The sequence below is a fragment of the Salmo trutta genome, chromosome 4 (assembly GCF_901001165.1).
Source record: "Salmo trutta chromosome 4, fSalTru1.1, whole genome shotgun sequence".
Lineage (NCBI taxonomy): Eukaryota > Metazoa > Chordata > Actinopteri > Salmoniformes > Salmonidae > Salmo > Salmo trutta.
In genome coordinates, this window is record NC_042960.1 from 46,133,340 (window position 1) to 46,156,473 (window position 23,134).

Genomic DNA, 23,134 nt, shown 5'->3' on the forward strand with positions numbered 1-23,134 from the left:
GACGCTCTTATCCAGAGCTTAAATGGTCTGCATGTTGGACAGGAATTCCCCTAATAGTAGCGCCAACACACAGCAGAGCGGGAGGCAGCTGACTCTTAACAGTGCGAGGTGTATATTGTGGAGAATAAACACATTTTTTTTGCCAAAATATTTGTCAAAAGTCATCCCTCGTCCCCACTATGTATCACAACAACAAATAACCCACCAGGACTTGTTCGCGCTGATAAAAAAGAAAATAAGAGTTTCCCGACAAGACATTGAGCATCAGGTGGCAAACAGAGTGAACACTGAACAGACTGGTGTTGTCATATGCTAAAACTGTGTGGCTATCGTAGTTTAAATGTTCATCATTTAAAACACCCCCCACATTATGCCCATTAGAGAAAACCCATGATGTCATTGACTGTTTCTGGAGTGCTATTTCTGTCTGCTGGATGTGCAGTTTGCACTTGGCACCTGACTGTTTAGTCAGCATGGGCTTGAGACAGTATTCTTTCCTTTGTGTTAGAAGTTAAATAGCATACCTTTAGGCTTTCTATTTGATTACTTGAAATGTACCGAATACTAACAGTGAAGACAGTATTGACAGCTGTATTGCATATCAGGAACATATGAAGCAGTCCTGCTATGTAGTTTAGTTAATTGGACTGCTGCCGTACAGGCATACAGATGTTTTGGGACTTGGAAGCTCTTGCATGTATTATTGATCATTATTCATTAAAAGTGATAACATCTCTAGATTTATATCAAGAATCCCAAAGACAAGGGGAAAAGAGGTCATCGTTGGACCATTACTGCATCCATTCACCAGAAGGCTTTCAAGCCATTTTTATATAATTTAGTCGTCACATGACTGGATATTATTGAGCTACAATACCAACCCCAGATGAACAAATCCATTCAGAATCATCAACAGAGTGTGTGTTGGCTCGAACCGGGTCGAGTTCAGAGTAAGAGGTGGGCAGGCATTACTTCCTCTATAGGCTATATTTACCTGAACCATTCATTTCCCCAGCTGGATTGACAAGGATGTCTGTGGTGAGCGTGCCAGCGTCTCCCGCGTACTACATGCTAACGGGCTGGGCTGCTCTGGCTGTCTGCGCAGACTGTGCGGTAACGCCTTGAACACACCAACAGCGTCATTGCGTTTTGGTACACCAGAAATATATTAATTTCCATTGGAATGCAGCGTTTGCCTTGCAGCATTGTGTTGCAGAGGCAGTTGCACTGCGTTCTGTGTGGTGCATATGTATACAAATGTAATACAATGATTTTAAATCATGGATGGACACATGCAAAGTAAGCCGACCTTGGATTGCCCTTAGCTATGGTGCACACTGCATACAGCTATCCCAGTGCAAAACTTTCAGGAACCTTCAAAAAGTACTCTATGTCTAATTAGGGATGTAGAGGAATCCTAAATATGAGGGTGAAAGTGGAAAATAGTAACATTATCTCTTTCATATCTCTAGGCTGTTAGCATTTGGTATGGATGCACATAATGGCATTTAGACTTACTCTTTCTCTGCCCCCTTGCAAGCAATCAAACAAACTCACAAACTAAACTGAAAAAATGCCATTGCAAGTTCATGCAAAAGAAGCAACATCATACACAACACTGGACTGACAGAAGGAAAGACCAGTTACATTACTCTCAGTGATTCAATTAAGTCATGAACAATGTATCAAACAATGAGCTAAGATCTTCAATGAATGTACAATAACTATGTTTAGTAACAGTTCACAAGAGCATTTCCATCTATCTGTCTAAGTCCCCCAAAGCAGTTGGAAACGGCAGTAGAGACAGTGTTTCGTTTTGGTGCTGAGACTTTGCCAGGTCCTACCTTAATCTGTCTAGATTTTTTTACTTAAACTTCTCTTATTGATAATCCCATACCAAGTTGAGGAGATGAGACTGTTAGCAGTTGCTTGAACTTCTCTGCAGTTAAGCCCGTTTCTGAGGACTATTAGTGACATAGCCCCGCTAACTCCTTTTGTAAGCATGTGTGCTCAAAATGTTTGACATAACTTACAGTGCAATGTGAGTGATTGGCACAATGGACTGTCTACCCCTCACTCATGCTTAAAATTAGTTTGTGTGTGTGTGTGCGTGTGTGTGCGTGTGTGTGCGTGTGTGTGTGTGTGTGTGTGTGTGTGTGTGTGTGTGTGTGTGTGTGTGTGTGTGAGAAAGAGATGCTGTGTCTTGTTTTTTTGTGTGGATTTCTGACAGAAGCAAAGTCATCTGAATATTGGCTCTTGAAGTCCATATTTTGGACTTATAGTTTGGATTTTCAGTCAGACATTTGTTTAATGTTAATAAACCCTTATTCAAGACAGAAAGTGAGAGGTCATACACCCAATGCATTATAAAAAAAAACATAACTAGAAAATGTTTTGTCACAAGTGTATTTAAGCAATAGCAAACGTTCTACCGTCCTGCTGTATCCACTGAATGTATGTAATGTAAGGTATATGGGCACAGTGACAGCAGCTATGTCTAATGAGGACCATGTCTCTACTCACTCCTCTATTACCATCTAGTGGTAGAAGTACACCAATGCAATCCTGAGTTATAAGAGACAGTATAATGCTCCAGAACACTGTTCCAGACATGTAACTGAACATCAACATGAACCCTGACTGAGTGGCTTTATGACAGGTGTATGTGATTGGACATTCACTTGTTTGGTCTACACTCCTAAAATCAGGCTTACAGATAGTAAAAGACCCGAAATGTAATTGTCATTACATAAAAGTGATAGTGTAATATCTTAATTCCTTATCATGTTTGTCCTAATTGTTAATCTAATAGTACCCTCTTGTAGAGCACTGATCTAGAGTCATAGTACAGGACAGCTAAGAGTAATCAGAGGTCCATCAACAGGAGCCACAATAATAATTTCTTCAAAGGCTAAATAAAAAAAGAAGACGAGCTGACCCCACTCTCTCTCTGTGTCGCCTGGTGTAACTGCTTTGTTTCATTGCGTTGTACTCTGCTAGGGCCTGAAGTGTTTTTTTTCTTACAAGAAATGGAGGATGTTCTTATGTTAGTGCAGAAAGGTCACTAGTAAGAGCCATGGTAACAAATTGCATGTCAAGCCAAATTTGCTAGTGGGCATTTGCGAGTGGACTTTGACCAATTGTCTGTATAGATAGTACAGTATCATCCTTTACTGTACTTTCACTGTCTGTTACCTCATGTCAAATAAATGATCAATGAACAGGCACGAGTGTTGCTGTCTGCATACAGATGAGGATATTATGAGTATATGGGTATGTTATGCTTCTTTAATTGGGACTATTTTATTTACATTTGCATAATGTACTGATTATACATTTAAATATATACCGGCAGCCTCTTGTTTTACATATCTGTAAATCCTGTAAGGGCTACAGGAAACAGGTAACCACACTTCAGTGTCCTGATTTCATCAGTAGGAGGAGCAGTGAGACATATTCTGATATGAAAGGAACAAAAATGTTTAGTTGTATTCCTTTATTCCACTAGAGGGTTGTACAGTATGGATTCATACGTCAGGAAGATTACATTATGTTCTTACAGTGGCTGTTTCACCAGAAACTTATCTGGAAAATCATGTACAACACAACACAACATAAAATGTGAAGTTTAATGCATTTATCAGTGAGGCAAAGTCTGGCTTTCAGATTAAAATTGCTATCACATCACATGATACACAAGGCTACATTAGAGGCATTTTAACACTGCCATAATAACAGCATGATCTTTCATAAACATGGCACATTCAACACATAAAACCACCGTGTATTTTGGTGTACACTCCTATTGGTATTGGCTCTAAACTTTTGGATTTGAGATCAAATGTTTTATATGAGGTGACATTCCAGAATGTCACCTTCTTTTTCATGATACTTTCATATATACCGAACAAAAATAAACGCAACATCCAACAATTTCAATTATTTTATGAGTTACAGTTCATATAAGGAAATCAGTCAATTTAAATATATTCATTAGGCCCTAATCTATGGATTTCACAAGACTGGGCAGGGGCATAGCGATGGGTGGGCCTGGGAGGCCCACTCACATGTGTCATAGGCCCACTCACATGTGTCACGACTTCCGCCGAGGTCGGCTCCTCTCCTTGTTCGGGCGGCGTTCGGCGATCGACGTCACCGGCTTTCTAGCCATCGCCGCTCCATTTTTCTATTATCCATTTGTCTTGTCTTGTTTCCATACACACCTGGTTATCATTTCCCCAATCAATCTACTTGTATTTAACCCTCTGTTTCCCATCATGTTTTGTGTGTAATTGTTTCATGTTTTTCATGGTGTTTGATTTATGTGCTTTACTTTGGTTATGTTCCGTGGTTTTGAGCGCATTTTTATTTTATGTAGTGCTCTCGTATTTTGGAACTATAATAAAGTGCGCTTGGTTACATTTCGCTTCTCTCCTGCACCTGACTTCGCCTCTCATACACCCGATATTGACAACATGGGAGACTGGCCCATCCACTGGGGAGCAGGGCCCAGCCAATCAGAATGAGTTTTTCCCAACAAAAGGGATTTATTCCAGACAGAAACAATCCTCAATTTCATCAGCTGTCCGGGAGGCTGGTCTCTGACGGTCCTGCAGGTGAAGAAGCTGGATGTGGAGGTCCTGGGCTGGTGTGGTTACACGTGGTCTGCAGTTGTGAGACTGGTTGGACGTCCTGCCAAATTCTCTAAAACAACGTTGGAAACGGCTTATGGTAGAGAAATGAACATGACAACTGCTCTGGAGGGCATTCTAGCATTCAGCTCCCTCAAAACTTGAGACATCTGTGGCATTGTGTTGTGTTACAAAACTGCACATTTTAGAGTGGCCTTTTATTGTCCTCAGTATAACGTGTCTGGAATGATTATGCTGTTTATTTAGCTAATTGATATACCACACCTGTCATGTGGATGGATTATCTTTGCAAAGGAGAAATGCTCACTAACAGGAATGTAAACAAATATGTGCACACAATTTGAGAGAAAAAAGCTTTTGGAATATATGGAAAATTTCTGGCATCATTTATTTCAGTTCATGAAACATGGGACCAGCACTTTACATGTTGCGTTTATATTCTTGTTCAGTATCAGTATCTATCTGTTTTACCATTTAGAAATTAAAGCACTTTATGTATCTAAAAGGATGGTTTATTGTCATATAGGTGCAGTTAAATGTGTTGTTTTACTAGAGCAAATTAGGGTTAAGTGTCACAACGTCCACCGAAGGTGGCTCCTCTCCCTGTTCGGGCGGCGCTCGGCGGTCATCGTCGCCGGTCTACTAGCTGCTACCGATCCTTTTTCGTTTGGTCATGTCTGTTTTGATTGTTCACCTGTGTCTAGTTTAGGTTGATTAGTTGGGGTATTTATCTCGCCCTGCCCATTTTGTTTCATGCGGGTTTGTTTGTGTTTTCCTGTCTTTGGGTGGCGTATTTCTTTGGTTCATCTTTACAGGTGTTTTTTCCTAGACTATGTTCTAGATGATTTTGTGGACTGCCATTTAGTCTGTGCCTGTAAGTTTTTATGAACTGTTAATAAATCCGCCTTCTTCGTATTTACCCCTCTCCTGCGCCTGACTTCTACACCCACTTCTCGTAGAGAGACTTGACATTAAGTGCCTTGCTCAAGGGTATATGGACAGATTTTTCACCTTGTCAGCTCGGGTATTCGAACAAGCAACCTTTCAGTTACTGGCCCAACACTCGGCTAACCGCTAGGCTACCTGCCGCCCTAGTACACCCATTTGAAGGTGCATAAGTATTTGGACACTTTCACTTAGTGTGAAATGTACATATATATATATATATATATATATATATATATAATCCCCCCCCAAAAAAACTGCTAACCTCACTTGTTATGGTTAATGGTGAGCGGTTTTAGGGGTATGAACTTTGTGCCTAACTTTCTCACTCATCATTATTCAGCATTCATTCATGATTATCTGTAATCATGGTAGCAACAACATTAATGCAGAAGTGTTCAGAAACATATCCTGTTCTTATTTACAATAAAAGTGGCTCCAAAATGACACAATAAATGATTTACCATTCATTTCTATTGGGCACAGCCTACAGTTTTTTCCCATTCTTCTGAACAGTTTGTGCTTCAGCTGCCTTCAATTTGGTGTCTGTTTCCATAAAAACTCCAGCAGTGACGTCTCTTTTTTATTTCCCCCCCTTGGGTTTGGTCCTCTATTTTCCAAAACCATACATTGAACATTGATTTTAAGGTGTTGCTTAGTTTTTAAATCAAGGCCTCTTAACGTGAATGGCTTCTGATGTGGTCAAACTCACATAAAAAGTCCCCAAACATTGGCACTAGAGGGATCAACAAAACATATTAGAATGGTGAAATCACATATATCCACTGACTTCCAATTACGGAGACCATTTTAACACCATTAACCAGCGTAATGCGTGTGTGAACAAATTAACACAGGATTTATTTTATTTATTATTATTTACATTTTTTATTGAACCTTTATTTAACTAGGCAAGTGATGTAGCCTGGATGCCGGCATGATCAGTAATGAGGTGTAGGTAGTTGAGGGGGATCCATTGTAGTTGTGGTGTGTTGAGCTCATGTTGGTGATAGGGAGAGGTACTGTAGTACAGACAATGTAGGTCAGATTGGTGGAGTGGAGCATTGGAGGGAGACCCACGTGGCCTGGAACTGGAGGCCTCTCTTAGCCACCCATAAGACTGCTATTTACATGCCTGCCCTCACCCTCCTTCCAAAATGTGTGGAATCTAGAGACAGGCCAGCCATGATCATGCTCAGGGAAAGTCAATTGCTTATTCATGTGAGCCGACCAACCAAGTGGCTCCACCATCAACGGTGAATCTCATGACGGAAAAGCGCATGAAAGAGTGAGAGCGGCAGAGGAAGAGAGAGAGGGGGAGTGTGTGAGCGAAAGAGAGGGGAGACGGAATAAGAGAGTGGGATTACAGAGCAGAGATGTAGGTTGTTTAACTTTCTTCTTGACAGTGCCTTGTCCACACTACATGTGGCAGGGGTTTGTTTTCAGGAAAAGGAGCTTCTGGCAGGAGTCAGACTGTGGCAGTGATGCCTAGGGGCGGTGTGGCTTACCATGTGACACCCACTTTCCCACAGAGGCCCCTCTTCCTCAGCCCTCCCCTGGCTGCATGTGGCTGACTCAACATGCTCTGCTGTGGTGTGGTTTGGTTTGACCCATTGTGTTAGAGCTGGTGAGGGTATGCCCCATGCATAAATGCTACCACTGTAAATGGTAAGGTTATGACTATGACTACTGTTCCCTGAAGGAGGGAAATATGGTACAAAATATTATGGGGAGCCACACTCGCGACTTCGGTTGAAGCATCTACAATCAAGCCTGACAGGGCAAAGGAAATCCACGCCTTGCTGGAAGTCCAATCTTCCACAGGTGATAAGCGTGAGGCTCGGATTCAAACCTTCAAACCTCACAAAAGTGAATGGTGATTCCCAACTCGCCTCAGTACAAATATCTCTTATAGTCAACCTTTTAATCCAGCCGCTTTGTCAGATTTCAAAAAGGCTTTACGCGAAAGCATACCATGCAATTATCTGAGGACAGCATACAAAAGCATTAAAAACATTTTCCAACCAAGCAGATACATCGCGAAAGTCAGAAATAGCGATAAAGTAAATCCCATACCTTTGAAGATCTTCATCTGGTTGCAATTACAAGGGTCCCTGTTACATAACAAATGGTCCTTTTGTTCGATAAAGTCCTTTTTATCCCCAAAAAGTACGTTTATTTGCCGCGCTTCATTCAATAATCCACCTATTTCCCCTCGTTCAAAATGCATACAAAATGAATCCCAAACGTTACCAATAAACTTGGTCCAAACATGTCAAACAACATTCCTAATCAATCCTCAGGTACCCTAATATGTAAATAAACTATATAATTTAAGACAGAAAATAGTATATTCAATACCGGAGATCAATAACCAAGTGAGGGCGCGTCACAAACATTTTCCAACCAAGCAGATGCATCACAAAACTCAGAAATAGCGATAAAATAAATCGCTTACCCTTGAAGATCTTCATCTTTTTGCAATCCCAAAGGTCCCAGTTACACAATGAATGGTTGTTTTGTTCGGTAAAGTCCTTCTTTATATCCCAAAAATGTCAGTTTATTTGGCGCGTTTGATTCAGAAATAAACCAGTTCCAACTCAGCCAACATGCCTACAAAGGAATGTAAAAAGTAACCTGTAAACTTGGTCCAAACATTTCAAACAATGTTTGTAATCCAACCTCAGGTACCCTAATATGTAAATAATCGATAAAATTTAAGACGGAATAAACTGTTTTCAATACCGGTGAAAAACAACGAGGAGCGCGCACTCATTCACGCACACCAAAAGACTACAGTCCTTCTGAGTGACACTTAGAAAGAATACGAATACTTCTTCATTTAAAAAAAAAAAACATTGAACAATTTCGAAAGACTGTTGACATCTACTGGAAGCCATAGGAACTGCAATCTGGGTCCTAATAATTAGGCTTTCCCATAGAAAAGCATTGGAAAGTCCAATGACCTCAAAAATAAATTTCCTGGATTTATTGTCCTCGGGATTTCGCCTGCCAAATCAGTTCTGTTATACTCACAGACATTATTTTAACAGTTTTAGAAACTTTAGAGTGTTTTCTATCCAATACTACCATGTATATGCATATCCTATCTTCTGGGCCTGAGTAATAGGCAGTTTACTTTGGGCATCTCAGTCATCCAAAGTTCCGAATACTGCCCCTATCCCTAAAAAGTTAATGAGCATTTCTCCTTTGCCAAGACAATCCATCCACCTGACAGGAGTGGCACATAAAGAAGCTGAACATTATGGTCATTACACAGGTACACCTTGTGCTGGGGACAATAAAAGGCCATTCTAAAATGTGCAGTATTGTCACACAAAACAATGCCACCGATGTTTTGAGGGAGCTTGCAATTGACATGCTGACTGCAGGAATGTCCATCGGAGCACTTGACAGATAATTGAATGTTCATTTCTCTACCATAAACCTCCTCCAATGTCATTTTAGAGAATTTGGCAGTACGTCCAACCGGCCTCACAACCGCAGACCACGTTTATGGCGTCTGTGGGTGAGTGATTTGCTGATGTCAACATTGTGAACAGAGTGCCCCATGGTTGGGTCATGGTATGGGCAGGCATAAGCTACGGACAATAAACACAATTGTATTTTATCGATGGCAATTTGAATGAACAGAGATACCGTGACGGGATCCTGAGGCCCATTGCCGTGGCATTCATCCGCCACCATCACCTCATGTTTCAGCATGATAACGCTTGGCCACATGTCGCAAGGATCTGTACATAATTCCTGGATGCTGAAAATGTCCCAGCTTTTCTATGGCCTGCATACTCACTAGACATGTCACCCATTGAGCATGTTTGGGATGCTTTGGATCAACGTGTAAAAGACAGAGTGTTCCAGTTCCCGCCAATATCCAGCAACTTCGCACAGCCATTGAAGAGGAGTGGGACAACATTCCACAGGCCACAATCAACAGCCTGATCAACTCTATACAAAGGAGATGTGTCGTGCGGCAATAGGCAAATGGTGGCCACACCAGATACTGACTGGTTTTCTGATCCACCTTTTTTTAAGGTATCTGTGACCAACAGATACATATCTGTACTCCCAGTTGCGAAATCCATAGATTATGTCCTAATGAATTTGTTTCAATTGACTGATTTCCTTATGAATTGTAACTCAGCAAAATCTTTGAAATTGATGCATGTTGCATTTTTATTTTTGTTTATTGTAAATATGCCACTGCATTATAGACTAATTCAAACTGTTTAGCATTGGCACTGCACTTCACTGCAAATCCCCCAGGACTGAAAATACCAGCTAAGACTGAGATAAAAATAGCTAGGACTTTTGACACGGAAACTCTCTCATGCAGAGGATATGTTGGCGCAGACTCAAACACAGATCAAAAGAATGTACTGTATGTGCCCTGGAAGCCATGTGCTTATTGCCGTGCATTACAAGGGCCATACTGTATGTTTATGGTCATGCTCGCCACGCTCAGATAGTAATTAGCATGTTGTCAGTGTTGAATACAATATATCAGTGGTGTTCAGGTGTTTTAAATGGGGGTTGGTCTTTAACTGTGGTGTTATGTGAATTGATGAAATGCTGCTGCAGTCAGAACAGAACAGAGGACACTAGAGGCTTATCCCACAGGGAGATATGAGTGGCATCTGAAAAACAAGTTGTCAGCGACGGTCGCAGTGGGATGCTCCATCCCGCACCTCCCACATTTCAAACGAAAGGAAAACCTGCTAGGATTTGCAAGTTCAAAACAGCATGGGGAAAGATAAGGCCTTTGGTGATTCCTCTTTGCATGCTCTTGGTGTTTCACTATGACTGAGATATCTCACCAGCTCCACCACATTAATCATTTTCTCACTGAGATGCCCAGCTGGAGTGAAACCTATTCTGATTAGAAGATATCTCATTCAAGCCACAGTCGAATACAGAATACAACCTGTTAGAGAAATCAATCTAGGTTACGTAAAGCAGAAAAATAAGAGTAAAAAGCACAGACACGAATTGAACGATTTAATTGCTTTTCTATTTCTGGTTGCTCAGAGGCTACAGCGATAGCTGTTACATCTCGCATGAACGCTGGCATTATGGCTTCAGTCTTTGTTCTATCCTGTTGGCATGGCAACCCAGTCAAGCCTGCACTCTCATCAAAGACAGTCTGTTTGTGTTTGGGAATGTGTGTGCGCGTTTGCGTGTATGTGTGTGTGTGTGGAAACAGAAGTGTATTGTACTGCATGTGTGTTTGTGTGTAGCTGTGTATGAGTGTGGGTCTGTGTGTGAATGTCCTACAATATGTAATGATTAGTACACAACTGTGGACTCCAAGATGTATTTTGGCATATAAGGTATCCGTTATACCATACAGAGAAATGGGGATTGCTTTAGAGTAAGGGGGTGCATACCTGGATCCATGTGGGGGCAAAAGGGGGCTTAGCCCCCTCAGTTGAGATTTGTGCAACCACAGTTTAAGTTTTATGTCCCTATATAAAAATAACCAAAAAGTTCAAATGATTGATTGACAAGTTGGTGCAAAATCTGTATCTCCACTGCGCTGTGTCAACACAATGAACAGAGCGCGTCGCAGTGTTTGAGGGGTTATGGAAAGCCACTGGGTCGCAGGATTTCTGTTAGCTGGTAATTGCTGGCTTTTGGACGATCAAATAAATAAAAAGCAGATAAAATTGTAGCAAGCCATATTGTCCGCTTTTGCCCTTCTGCTGAGGAGATAGAGAGAGAAAGCGAGAGAGGAGCCTTACGACTCCCAAGTGGCGAAGCTGTCTAAGGCACAGCGTCTCAGCATCTGCTAGAGGCATTGCTACAGACACCCAGGTTCAAATCCAGACTGCGTTTCTATCAAACTAAGTGCCTTATTACGTTATAATAGTTTCTGTATGTTGTGTTATACTGTAGCTCACTGTGTGTATGGAGCATAATATATTTGTTTATATTCCTTATAACCGTGGACACGCGAGGTAACGTTACTCATTTCATAACCTTTATGGTGTTATATTCAATCGTGCTTCTGTAGCTGGCTACATTCTTCTATTTACTCTGAAAAACAATGCTAATTGCATCAGAGAAGTATTGGCTTGTTGTATTTTGAAGCTACCCTGCCCTTATGACTCCCAAGTGGTGCAGCTGTCTAAGGCACAGCATCTGTGTTAGTGGTGTCACTACAGACACCCTGGTTCAAATCCAGGCAGTGTTTCTATCAAAGTAAGTGCCTTAATATGTTAATAGTTTCTGTATGTGATTTGCATGTGAACTGTTTGTCCAACTACAAAAAGTCCCTTGTTCAGCAATCATCTCACCTGTTAGTTGGCAGTGAACTATGTGGCCATTGAGGGTTGCGTTGATCAGATGGAAAAATATATTCTTATACCACTTGGTTGTTTTCTGAGTGCATTCCACAAAGCTGTTTATCATGTCCGCCTTATCCACTGCCCCCATTTTGAGGTTATAGTCAAGTACACAGTCTGGTTTGATTTTTCTCTCTCCCGTCAGGTGGTCCACCTTCCCTGTGGCCGACATGGTTGCTGTATGGACAGTGGAGAGGACATGGATGTCTCGTTTGTCATGCCACTTTACTGCCAGCTGTTGACATTTCTTATTTTGTATAACGGGTCATTTAGGATGGCAGTAGCATTGTTGATGAAATGCAGTCATCACAGCAGCATTAGGAAGCAGTCTTGGGAAAAGAGGGTGGCAAAGAAGGGAGTTGCAAACATAGGATCTGTGCTCCAGTATTCTCTTAGGGAGTTCTTCTTTACTATCCCCATGAGAAGGACTGTCACCAGGAAGGTATACTAGTTGTGGTTGTCCCCCCCACTCCTGGCTCTCTCTTCTCCTGTAGCTCCAAGGCATAGCGATTGGTCTCTACTATGTCTCCCACCAGCTCCTCTGTCAGAAACAACTTGAAGCACTCTGCCTCAGATGGAAATGGCAAGGGGCGTTGCACTCCAGACTGGGACTCATCAAAGCAAACAGCAGGGCCAGGAGGGGTGAAATGGCTGGCAGCCTTCCAGCTACCACAGAACTCCTGTACTTCATCCACTGTCGGTCTGCCTCCATCACCACCAGCATCTTCGAAGGGACCTGGAACTTCGTCAGTGGACAAGGGATCCTCAGATTCAGGGTTGTCAATGGCTGGGGGAAGCTCCTCACTGTCACTATCAGAATCTGATTCCTGACTTAAAAAATCTCAAGAATTTCCACATTTGTGAGTTGTCTCCTTTTGAAAAACATTGCTAATGCTACAGCTTAGCTCACTAGCTACATACATAAACAACATCACTGAATGGCTCAGAGTGGGAGTGAGAGGTTACGTGATTGACTGCCTGCACGCATCATTTGTATCAATAAATCACTATCAGAAAATGTTTTGTGTGGTAATTATTGATATATTTACTGTTTTATTCACATGTTTTCAAGTACCGGTGATGTTATATGTGTAAAATACTTTTTTTAAAGGTTGTACTGATTATGATGAGCTAAGCTAATTCCAGCTATGTGTGGAGCCATGTTTGTTGACATACAATGAATTCTGGGTTTCACGTCGTCGTCTGTCGGACCAAAGATGCTATAACAAAAGGCGGTGAGTAAGGGTTCACTCTTTTTTTGAGAACTTCAAGAAGTGAATGGTGGGATGTGAACGATGGTAGACGACACACCCCTTCAACATGCATACTATAAACAGACCAAACTCATCTTGTCTTCTCTTATTTTTGGTTTCTGTGAGGAAAAAAAGCATGGCGGCGCACTGAAACTAATCATCGTTGGATTACTTTTGATCTCTAGAAAGTGTTTTACTCAATTATTTAGATCAATGGTGAGCTCATCCGTGATGTGATTAATTATAAATAGTAATTTCTATTAGCTAATTCATGTTGTAGTTTATGTCACCCGAGAGTTATAAAATTTGACAACTGTAGCCTACATTTTTCTGGTTTGGATGATTGTGTCATGCTATAGATACTTCTGCGAATATCTGAACATTGCATCCAAAAATAAACTGTTCACATTCTGGACAGAACTTTGTAAGGACAGTGTTTGTGTAAATAGTTTCTGAAAAAAGTATGGCCAGCTCAAATGCTGATTGTTGCGTCATTTGAAACTGGCCATTCTAAATAAGCGTTCTAAATAAGCATTCTAATCACACGGGTGTGATCGTACGCTTCAGGGACCACTGTAGAATGATAACACCCGTATGATGGTACGTGTGAAAGTGTTAACCACTAAAAACATTCTATTTTTTAGGTGGCAAAAACCATGATTTGGTCAAACAGTAAAGTACATTATCCTGTAATGAAAGTGTCTGCCTGCCTGCCCCTGTACCTGTTTTGCTGGGGCCTGCTGCTGTGTTGAGTGAGCCGTTCTTTTTCTCTCCTTTCCTGGGGGCAAAAAATGCTCCTGGAGAAAGAAAAGTGTTCGGATTGTATAACATTTTAAAATCCAATTGCTGGGAAAAATAACTATCCTGTTGTCACAGATGGAGAGAGGATGTTCTCACCTTTCTTTAGGCATACTTTTTATTTCTCAACTCAATGATGACCTCAATAGCAACTATTTTACAAAGATATTTGATATGACTGAGATATGGGGCATGCAAAATGCCCACCATTGCGAGTTCATTGTCCTCATTTGGACATTAAATGTACTGTTTGATTAATACATGGCTACTATGAGTGGATATTATCTTTAGAGTTAGTGATCTAGCTAATGTGTTTTGAATTTCCACTTACTTAGGTGGTGAATTAGCCCCAAATAAATTAGCCTATTATATTAGAGCAAATAAAGATGCTGGCAAGTGTATTTCTATTTGAATGTTAAAAAAAATATATATCTTTTTTTTTCAACAAAAAATATCTAACAGTAGCATAATTCTCTATCCAAAATCATGACATTCACTGAGAAGTTACACATTAAAATATGTTGAATCACATCACACAATTATGAAATAACATATTTCTTCAATACCATCTCAGTGGTCTATTACAGTTTTTAATAAAGCACTGTGAATGACTTCATAAGATGAAAGGCCTACTAGTGTTTTCTATTGCATGATGCTGCACCAAAAAATTGCTGCGACCAAATTATGGGCTGGTGCCACCAAATGAAAATTGTTAGTCTGGAGCCCTGGAGATGAGAAGAATGTTGGAGCAGCCAAAGCAGGCTATTGTGCATCTCGCTATTCAGGTAGGATGCCATTTTGGAACTTTAATTCATAGATTGTTTTGGTAGTCATTTGTTTTATCATTATTGTATACCATTGTTATTATTGCAGGCCTATTTAATAATCCAAACCTGTTCTTTGTTGTGTTGAGACATTTTTGTTGGCTGAATTGTTTGATCTGTTTTTTGTTTTTTAATTGTGTGATCAGTATTTAGTTTAAGATGAGTTATTAGTAGGCCTATTGTAAAATAAATATCAGTAGTCTATTGCTGTCATTTTTGCTTATGGTAGGCACAAGCCTTTCTTGTTAATTGCTGCAAAATAGCCTCTTCAAAACTTTTGTGAAGGTTTAAACCAGATCAAGTGTTTTGTTTCATTCAAGCCATTTTCTTTTGCAAAATTAAGTTCCAACTGTAATGTTGTGTTTGCCGCAATATAATATCCTGCTTTTATTTTCCCTATAAACAACGGCTTGACTTACTTTTTATATTACCCTAGTAAAGTTTAGAATCTTTTGTGAAGGTTTGTTGTGGCTATTAGCCTATTATATAAATCCTCTTAGGGATCCATTAAGCTCGAATCCGTTACCGGGCTTGATTTGACAACATCCGGTGAAATTGCAGAGTGCCAAATTCAAACTACAGAAATATAAATATTTAACATTCATATAAATACAACTGTAATACATCAAAATAAAGCTTAACTTCTTGTTAATCTAGCCGCTGTGTCAGATTTCAAAAAGGCTTTACGGCGAAAGCACACCATGTGATTATTTGAGGACAGCGCCCCGCATACAAAAACATGAAAACCATTTTTCAACCAGGCAGGTGCGACACAAAAGTCAGAAATAGCGATATAATAAATGCCTTACCTTTGAAGATCTTCATCTTGTTGCAATCCAAAATGTCTCAGTGACACAATGAATGGTCGTTTTGTTCCATAAATTCCTTCTTTATATCCCCAAAATGTCCATTTATTTGGCGCATTTGATTCAGAAATACACCGGTTCCAACTCGCCCAACATGACTACAAAGTATCTAATAAGTTACCTGTAAACTTGGTCCAAACATTTCAAACAACGTTTCTAATCCAACCTCAGGTACCCTAAAATGTAAATAATCGATACAATTTAACACGGGATAAACTGTTTCCAATACCGGAGAAAAATAACGAGGAGCGCGCTCCTGTTGACACGCACCAAAAGACTTGAGTCCATCTGAGTGACACATGGAAAGAATAGGACTACTTCTTCATTTCTCAAAAGGAAAACATCGAACAATTTCTAAAGACTGTTGACATCTAGTGGAAGCCATAGGAACAGCAATCTGGGCCCTAATAAATGAGGTTTCCCATAGAAAAGCATTGGAAAACAAAATGACCTAAAAAAAAAGATTCCCTGGATGGATTGTGCTCGGGGTTTCGCCTGCCAAATCAGTTCTGTTATACTCACAGACATTATTTTAACATTTTTAGAAACTTTAGAGTGTTTTCTATCCAATACCACCATGCATATGCATATCCTAGCTTCTGGGCCTGAGTAACAGGCAGTTTATTTTGGGCATGCTTTTCATCCGGAATGACTCCGACAGCTCTAACTGTTGAACTTGAGGTGTGGAAGAATGTTTTAGGCCTACCAGAATAACAAACAATATAGCCGCCTTCTGAATGCCTATATCTGTATAGCAGACGCAGTAGCCTATCTGACAAGTATGAAGAAATTCATGTCAGTGTCAATAGCATGCTGCCGGCATATCTCTGTCTCTCTCTCTCTTTCTGGGGCTAGGCCTCAGTACCCAATGGCAGTCAAGCTACCTCTGGCGAGCACATGGAGGGCTGTGTGGCCCCCCAAAGAAATGCCACCCCACACCATGACTGACCCACCGCCAAACCGGTCATGCTGGAGGAAGTTGCAGGCAGCAGAACGTTCTCCACGGCGTCTCCAGACTGTCACGTCTGTCACATGTGCTCAGTGTGAACCTGCTTTCATCTGTGAAGAGCACAGGGCGCCAGTGGCGAATTTGCCAATCTTGGTGTTCTCTGGCAAATGCCAAACGTCCTGCACGGTGTTGGGCTGTAAGCACAACCCCCACCTGTGGACGTCGGGCCCTCATACCACCCTCATGGAGTCTGTTGCTGACCGTTTGAGCAGACACATGCACATTTGTGGCCTGCTGGAGGTCATTTTGCAGGGCCCTTGCAGTGCTCCTCCTGCTCCTCCTTGCACAAAGGCGGAGGTAGCGGTCCTGCTGCTGGGTTGTTGCCCTCCTACGGCCTCCTCCACGTCTCCTGATGTACTGGCCTGTCTCCTGGTAGCGCCTCCATGCTCTGGACACTACGCTGACAGACACAGCAAACCTTCTTGCCACAGCTCGCATTGATGTGCCATCCTGGATGAGCTGCACTACCTGAGCCACTTGTGTGGGTTGTAGACTCCGTCTCATGCTACCACTAGAGTGAAAGCACCGCCAGCATTCAAAAGTGACCAAAACATCAGCCAGGAAGCATAGGAACTGAGAAGTGGTCTGTGGTCCCCACCTGCAGAACCACTCCTTTATTGGGGGTGTCTTGCTAATTGCCTATAATTTCCACCTGTTGTCTATTCCATTTGAACAACAGCATGTGAAATTTATTGTCAATCAGTGTTGCTTCCTAAGTGGACAGTTTGATTTCACAGAAGTGTGATTGACTTGGAGTTACATTGTGTTGTTTAAGTGTTCCCTTTATTTTTTTGAGCAGTATATATATATCACATTTGCATAAGTATTCAGGCCCTTTACTCAGTACTTTCTTGAAGCATTGAGTCTTCTTGGGTATGACACTACAAGCTTGGCACACCTGTATTTGGGGAGTTCTCCCATTCTAATCTGCAGATCCTGTCAATCTGTGTCGGGTTGGATGGGCAGCGTCGCTGCACAGCTATTTTCAGGTCTCTCCAGAGATGTTCGATCTGGTTCAAGTCCAGGCTCTTGATGGGCCACTCAAGGACATTCAGAGACTTGTCCCAAAGTCACTCCTACGTTGTCTTGGCTGTGTGCTTAGGGTCATTGTTCTGACGGAAGGTGAACCTTCGCCCCAGTCTGAGGTCCTGAGCGCTCTGGAGCAGGTTATCATCAAGGATTTCTCTGTATTTGCTCCAATCATCTTTGCCTCGATCCTGACTAGTCTCCCAGTTCCTGCCGCTGAAAAACATCCCCAAAATATGATGCTGCCACCACCATGCTTCACTGTAGGGATGGTGTCAGGTTTCCTCCAGATGTGATTCTTGGCATTCAGGCCAAAGATTTCAATCTTAGTTTCATCAGATCAGAGAAACTTGTTTCTCATGGTCTGAGAGTCGTTAGGTGCCTTTTGGAAAACTCCAAGCGGGCTGTCATGTGCCTTTTACTGAGGAGTGGCTTCTGTCTGGCCACTCTGCCGTAAAGACCTGATTGGTGGAGTGCTGCAGCGATGGTTGTCCTTCTGGAAGTTTCTCCCATCTCCACAGAGGAACTCTGGAGCTCCGTCAGAGTGACCATCGTGTTCTTCGTCACCTCCCTGACCAAGGCTCTTCTCCCCAATTGCTCAGTTTGGCCAGACGTCCATCTCTAGGAAGAGTCTTGGTGGTTCCAAATTTCTTCCATTTAAGAATGACAGAGGCCTCTGTGCTCTTGGGCACCTTCAATGCTGCAGAAATGTTGTAGTACCGTTTGCCAGATCTGTGTCTCGACACAATCCTGTCTCGGAGCTCTATGGACAATTCCTTCGACCTCATGGCTTGGTTTTTGCTCTGACATGCACTGTCAAATATGGGACCTGATATAGACAGGCGTGTGCCTTTGCAAATCATGTCCAATCAATTGAATTTACCAAAGGTGGACTCCAATCAAGTTGTTGAAACATTTTAAAGGATGATCAATGGAAACAGGATACACCTGGGTCTGAATACTTATGTAAATACGTTTTTTTTTATATGTTTGCAAAAATGTTATAAAACCTGTTCTAACTTCATCATTATGGGGTATTGTGTCTAGATTGCCGAGGAGTTTTCTTATTTAATCCATTTTAGAATAAGGCTGTAACGTAACAAAATGTGGAAAAAAGTCAAAGGGTCTGAATACTTTCTGAAGGCACAGCACAGTACTCGTCAAAACTACTCATTCAAGGGTTTATCTGTATTTTTACTATTTTCTACATTGTAGAATAATAGTGAAGACATCAAAACTATGAAATAACACATATGGAATCATGTAGTAAGCAAAAAAGTGTTTAACAAATCAAAATATATTTTAGATTTTAGATTCTTCAAAGTAGCCACCCTTTGCCTTGATGACAGATTTGCATTCTCTTGGTGTTCTCTCTACCAGCTTCACCTGGAATACTTTTCCAACAGTCTTGAAGGAGTTCCCACATATGCTGAGCACTTGTTGGCTGATTTGTCTTCATGCTGCGGTCCAACTCATCCCAAAACATCTAAATTTGGTTGAGGTCGGGTGATTGTGGTGGCCAGGTCATCTGACGCAGTTCTCCATCACTCTCCTTCTTGGTCAAATAGCCTTTACACAACCTGGAGGTGTGTTGGGTCATTGTCCTGTTGAAAAACAAATGATAATCCCACTAATGCTGTGGTAGCCATGCTGGTTAAGTGTCCCTTGAATTCAAGCAAAACACCACCACACCATCTCACCTCCTCCTCCATGCTTCACAGTGGGAACCACACATGTGGAGATCATCCGTTCACCTACTCTGCAAAAAGACACAGTGGTTGGAACCAAAAATCTCAGACCAAAGGACATGTCTTTTGCTTGTGTTTCTTGGCCCAAGCAAGTCTCTTCTTCTTATTGGTGTCCTTTAGTAGTGGTTTCTTCGCATTAATTCGACCATGAAGGCCTGATTCAAGCAGTCTCCTCTAAACAGTTGATGTTGAGATGTGTCTGTTACTTGAACTCTGTGATGCATTTATTTGGGCTGCAATCTGAGGTACAGTTCACTCTGGGTCTTCCTTTCCTGTGCTGGTCCTCATGAGTTTCAAATCAGCTTGATGGTTTTTGCGACTGCACTTGAAGGAACTTTACAAGTTCTTGAAATTTTCCCGAATTGACTGACCTTCATATCGTAAAGTAATAATGGACTGTCATTTCTCTTTGCTTATTTGAGCTGTTCTTGCCATAATATGGACTTGGTCTTTTACCAAATAGGGCTATCTTCTGTATACAACCTACCTTGTCATAACACAATTGATTGGCTGAAATGTATTAAGAAGGAAAGAAATTCCACAAATTAACTTAACAAGGCACACCTGTTAATTGAAATCCATTCCAGGTAACTTCCTCATGAAGCTGGTTGAGAGAATGCCAAGAGTGTGCAAAGCTGTCATCAAGGCAAAGAGTGGCTTCTTTGAAGAATCTCAATTTGTTTAACACTTTTTTGGTTTCTACATGATTCCATATGTGTTATTTCATAGTTTTGACATCTTCCCTATTATTCTACAATGTAGAAAATAGTAAAAATAAAGAAAAACATTTGAAAGAGTAGTTGTGTCCGAACGTTTGACTGGTACTGTATATATTTTTTTTGATATTAATACAGTGGACGCCTAAGCCAATAGGCTTATGCATTTAATGCCCTGATGCATTTAGTGCTCAAAACAGCTGAACCGTGAGTTGGGCAATTGTTGTTTTAGCAACCAATAAAACAGTAGGCTATAAAGTTTTGGCATATTCTACAGATTGAACCACAATTTTTTTTAAGGACTTGTAAATGTGGCTCTTCTGAAAAGGTAAGAAGCAATCTAGCTGATTATTTTTTCTCAAAACTTTGCTTTAGTTTTTAGGGCGATGTGCATGGTGCTGACAGAGCACAGTGGAGATTTCACGTTAACCTGTTTATTATGCTATACCATGTTTATTATGGTATAGCTTGGTATAAAAAAAATCCACCTGGCTACCCCTACCCCAGTCAATAGCCCTGCGCTCCCCACAGCAACTCGCCCAAACCTCCCCCACTTCTCCTTCACCCAAATCCAAATAGGTGATGTTCTGAAAGAGCTGCAAAATCGGGACTCCTACAAATCAGCCGGGCTAGACAATCTGGACCCTCTCTTTCTAAAATTATCTGCCGAAATTATTGCAACCCCTATTACTAGCCTGTTCAACTCTCTTTCGTATCGTCTGAGATTCCCATAGATTGGAAAGCTGCCGCGGTCATCCCCCTCTTCAAAGGGGGAGACACTTTAGACCCAAATTGCTACAGACCTATATCTATCCTACCCTGCCTTTCTAAGGTCTTTAAAAGCCAAATTAGCAAACAGATTAACGACCATTTCGAATCTCACCTTACCTTCTCCGCTATGCAATCTGGTTTCAGAGCTGGTCATGGGTGCACCTCAGCCACGCTCAAGGTCCTAAACGATAAGAGACATTACTGTGCAGCCATATTCATCGACCTGGCTAAGGCTATCGACTCTGTCAATCATAACATTCTTATTGGCAGACTCAATAGCCTTAGTTTCTCAAATGATTGCCTCGCTTGGTTCACCAACTACTTCTCTGATAGAGTTCAGTATGTCAAATCGGAGGGCCTGTTGTCCGGACCTCTGGCAGTCTCTATGGGGGTGCCACAGGGTTCAATTCTCGGGCCAACTCTCTTCTCTGTATACGTCAATGATGTCGCTATCGCTGCTGGTGATTCTTTGATCCACCTCTACGCAGACGACACCATTCTGTATACCTCTGGCCCTTCATTGGACACTGTGTTAACTAACCTCCAGGTGAGCTTCAATGTCCTCCAACTGCTCTGAAATGCAAAAAACTAAATGCATGCTCTTCAACCGATCGCTGCCGGCACCTGCCCGCCCGTCCAGCATCACTGGACGGTTCTGACTAATATGTGGACAACTACAAATACCTGGGTGTCTGGTTAGACTGTAAACTCTCCTTCCAAACTCACATTAAACTTCTCCAATCCAAAATTAAATCTAGAATCGGCTTCCTATTTCGCAACAAAGCATCCTTCACTCATGCTGCCAAACATACCCTCGTAAAACTGACCATCCTACCGATCCTCGACTTCGGCGATGTTATTTACAAAATAGCCTCCAACACTCCACTCAACAAATTGGATGCAGTCTATCACAGTGCCATCCATTTTGTCACCAAAGCCCCATATACTACCCACCACTGCGACCTGTTTGATCTCGTTGGCTGGTCCTCGCTTCATACTCGTCGCCAAACCCACTGGATCCACGTCATCTACAAGTCTCTGCTAGGTAAAGCCCCGCCTTATCTTAGCTCACTGCTCACCATAGCAGCACCCACCCATAGCACGCGCTCCAGCAGGTATATCTCACTAGTCACCCCCAAAGCCAATTCTTCCTTTGGCCTCCTTTCCTTCCAGTTCTCTGCTGCCAATGACTGGAACGAACTGCAAAAATCTCTGAAGCTGGAGACTCTTACCTCCCTTACTAGCTTTAAGAACCATTTCTCAGAGCAGCTCACAGATTACTGCACCTGTACATAGCTCATCTGTAAATAGCCCATCCAATCTACCTCATCCCCATACTGTATTTATTTATCTTGCTCCTTTGCACCCCACTATCTCAACTTGCACATTCATCTTCTGCACATCCTTCCATTCCAGTGTTTAATTGCTATATTGTAATTACTTTGCCACCATGGCCTATTTATTGCCTTACCTTTCTTATCCTACCTCATTTGCACATGCTGTATATAGATTTTTCTACTGTATTATTGATTGTATGTTTGTTTATTCCATGTGTAACTCTCTGTTGTTGTATGTGTCGAACTGCTTTGCTTTATCTTGGCCAGGTCGCAGTTGCAAATGAGAACTTGTTCTCAACTAGCCTACCTGGTTAAATAAAGGTGAAATAAATGTTTTATAAATAAATAAATAACTGAATTCAATATAATTACAATACAAGAACCCAAATGACGCCCCTGGGTTTATTTCATCATAGACATAGATACATTCTATTACGGGTTTCTTGTAGCCTATTTGATTTCATGGTTGTAAATGGAACTGTATGTATTGGAAACGTGTTCGAATTTGATTCACAGAAGTGTATTGTGCCATATCACAATATGTTGCTGAACTCATGAGCAGCATGACTTTCCATGTTTGAAGCGGGCCTATAGTTCTATTTATTTATTTAAGACAGCTGTGCATTGCTGCATCTCAATGTAATAGGCTATGTTTTGGTTATTTGGATCTCCATTTGCCTTTTGTTTACTGCATTTGTTTAATGTTAATGTAACTAGCCTAAATAAATCTAGATTGTGTCATGTCTTTATAGATTTTATGTTTTGTTTACTAGGCCTACTACTTGATATCGCTGTTTTGTTCTATTGACATTAATTTGTTTGCG

The 23,134-nt window shown here is 41.4% G+C and overlaps 1 protein-coding gene across 1 annotated transcript in view; it reads right to left on the reverse strand.

Annotated features, from left to right (window-relative positions):
* LOC115192472 (calcium-activated potassium channel subunit beta-2-like) overlaps positions 1 to 11,949 on the reverse strand; it is a 46,372-nt gene extending 34,423 nt beyond the window's left edge. Inside the window, exon 1 of the mRNA XM_029751006.1 lies at positions 11,915 to 11,949. The gene's annotated coding sequence lies outside the window, so the exon portion shown is untranslated. The remainder of the gene's footprint in view (positions 1 to 11,914) is intronic.
* Positions 11,950 to 23,134: the final 11,185 nt, after the last annotated feature.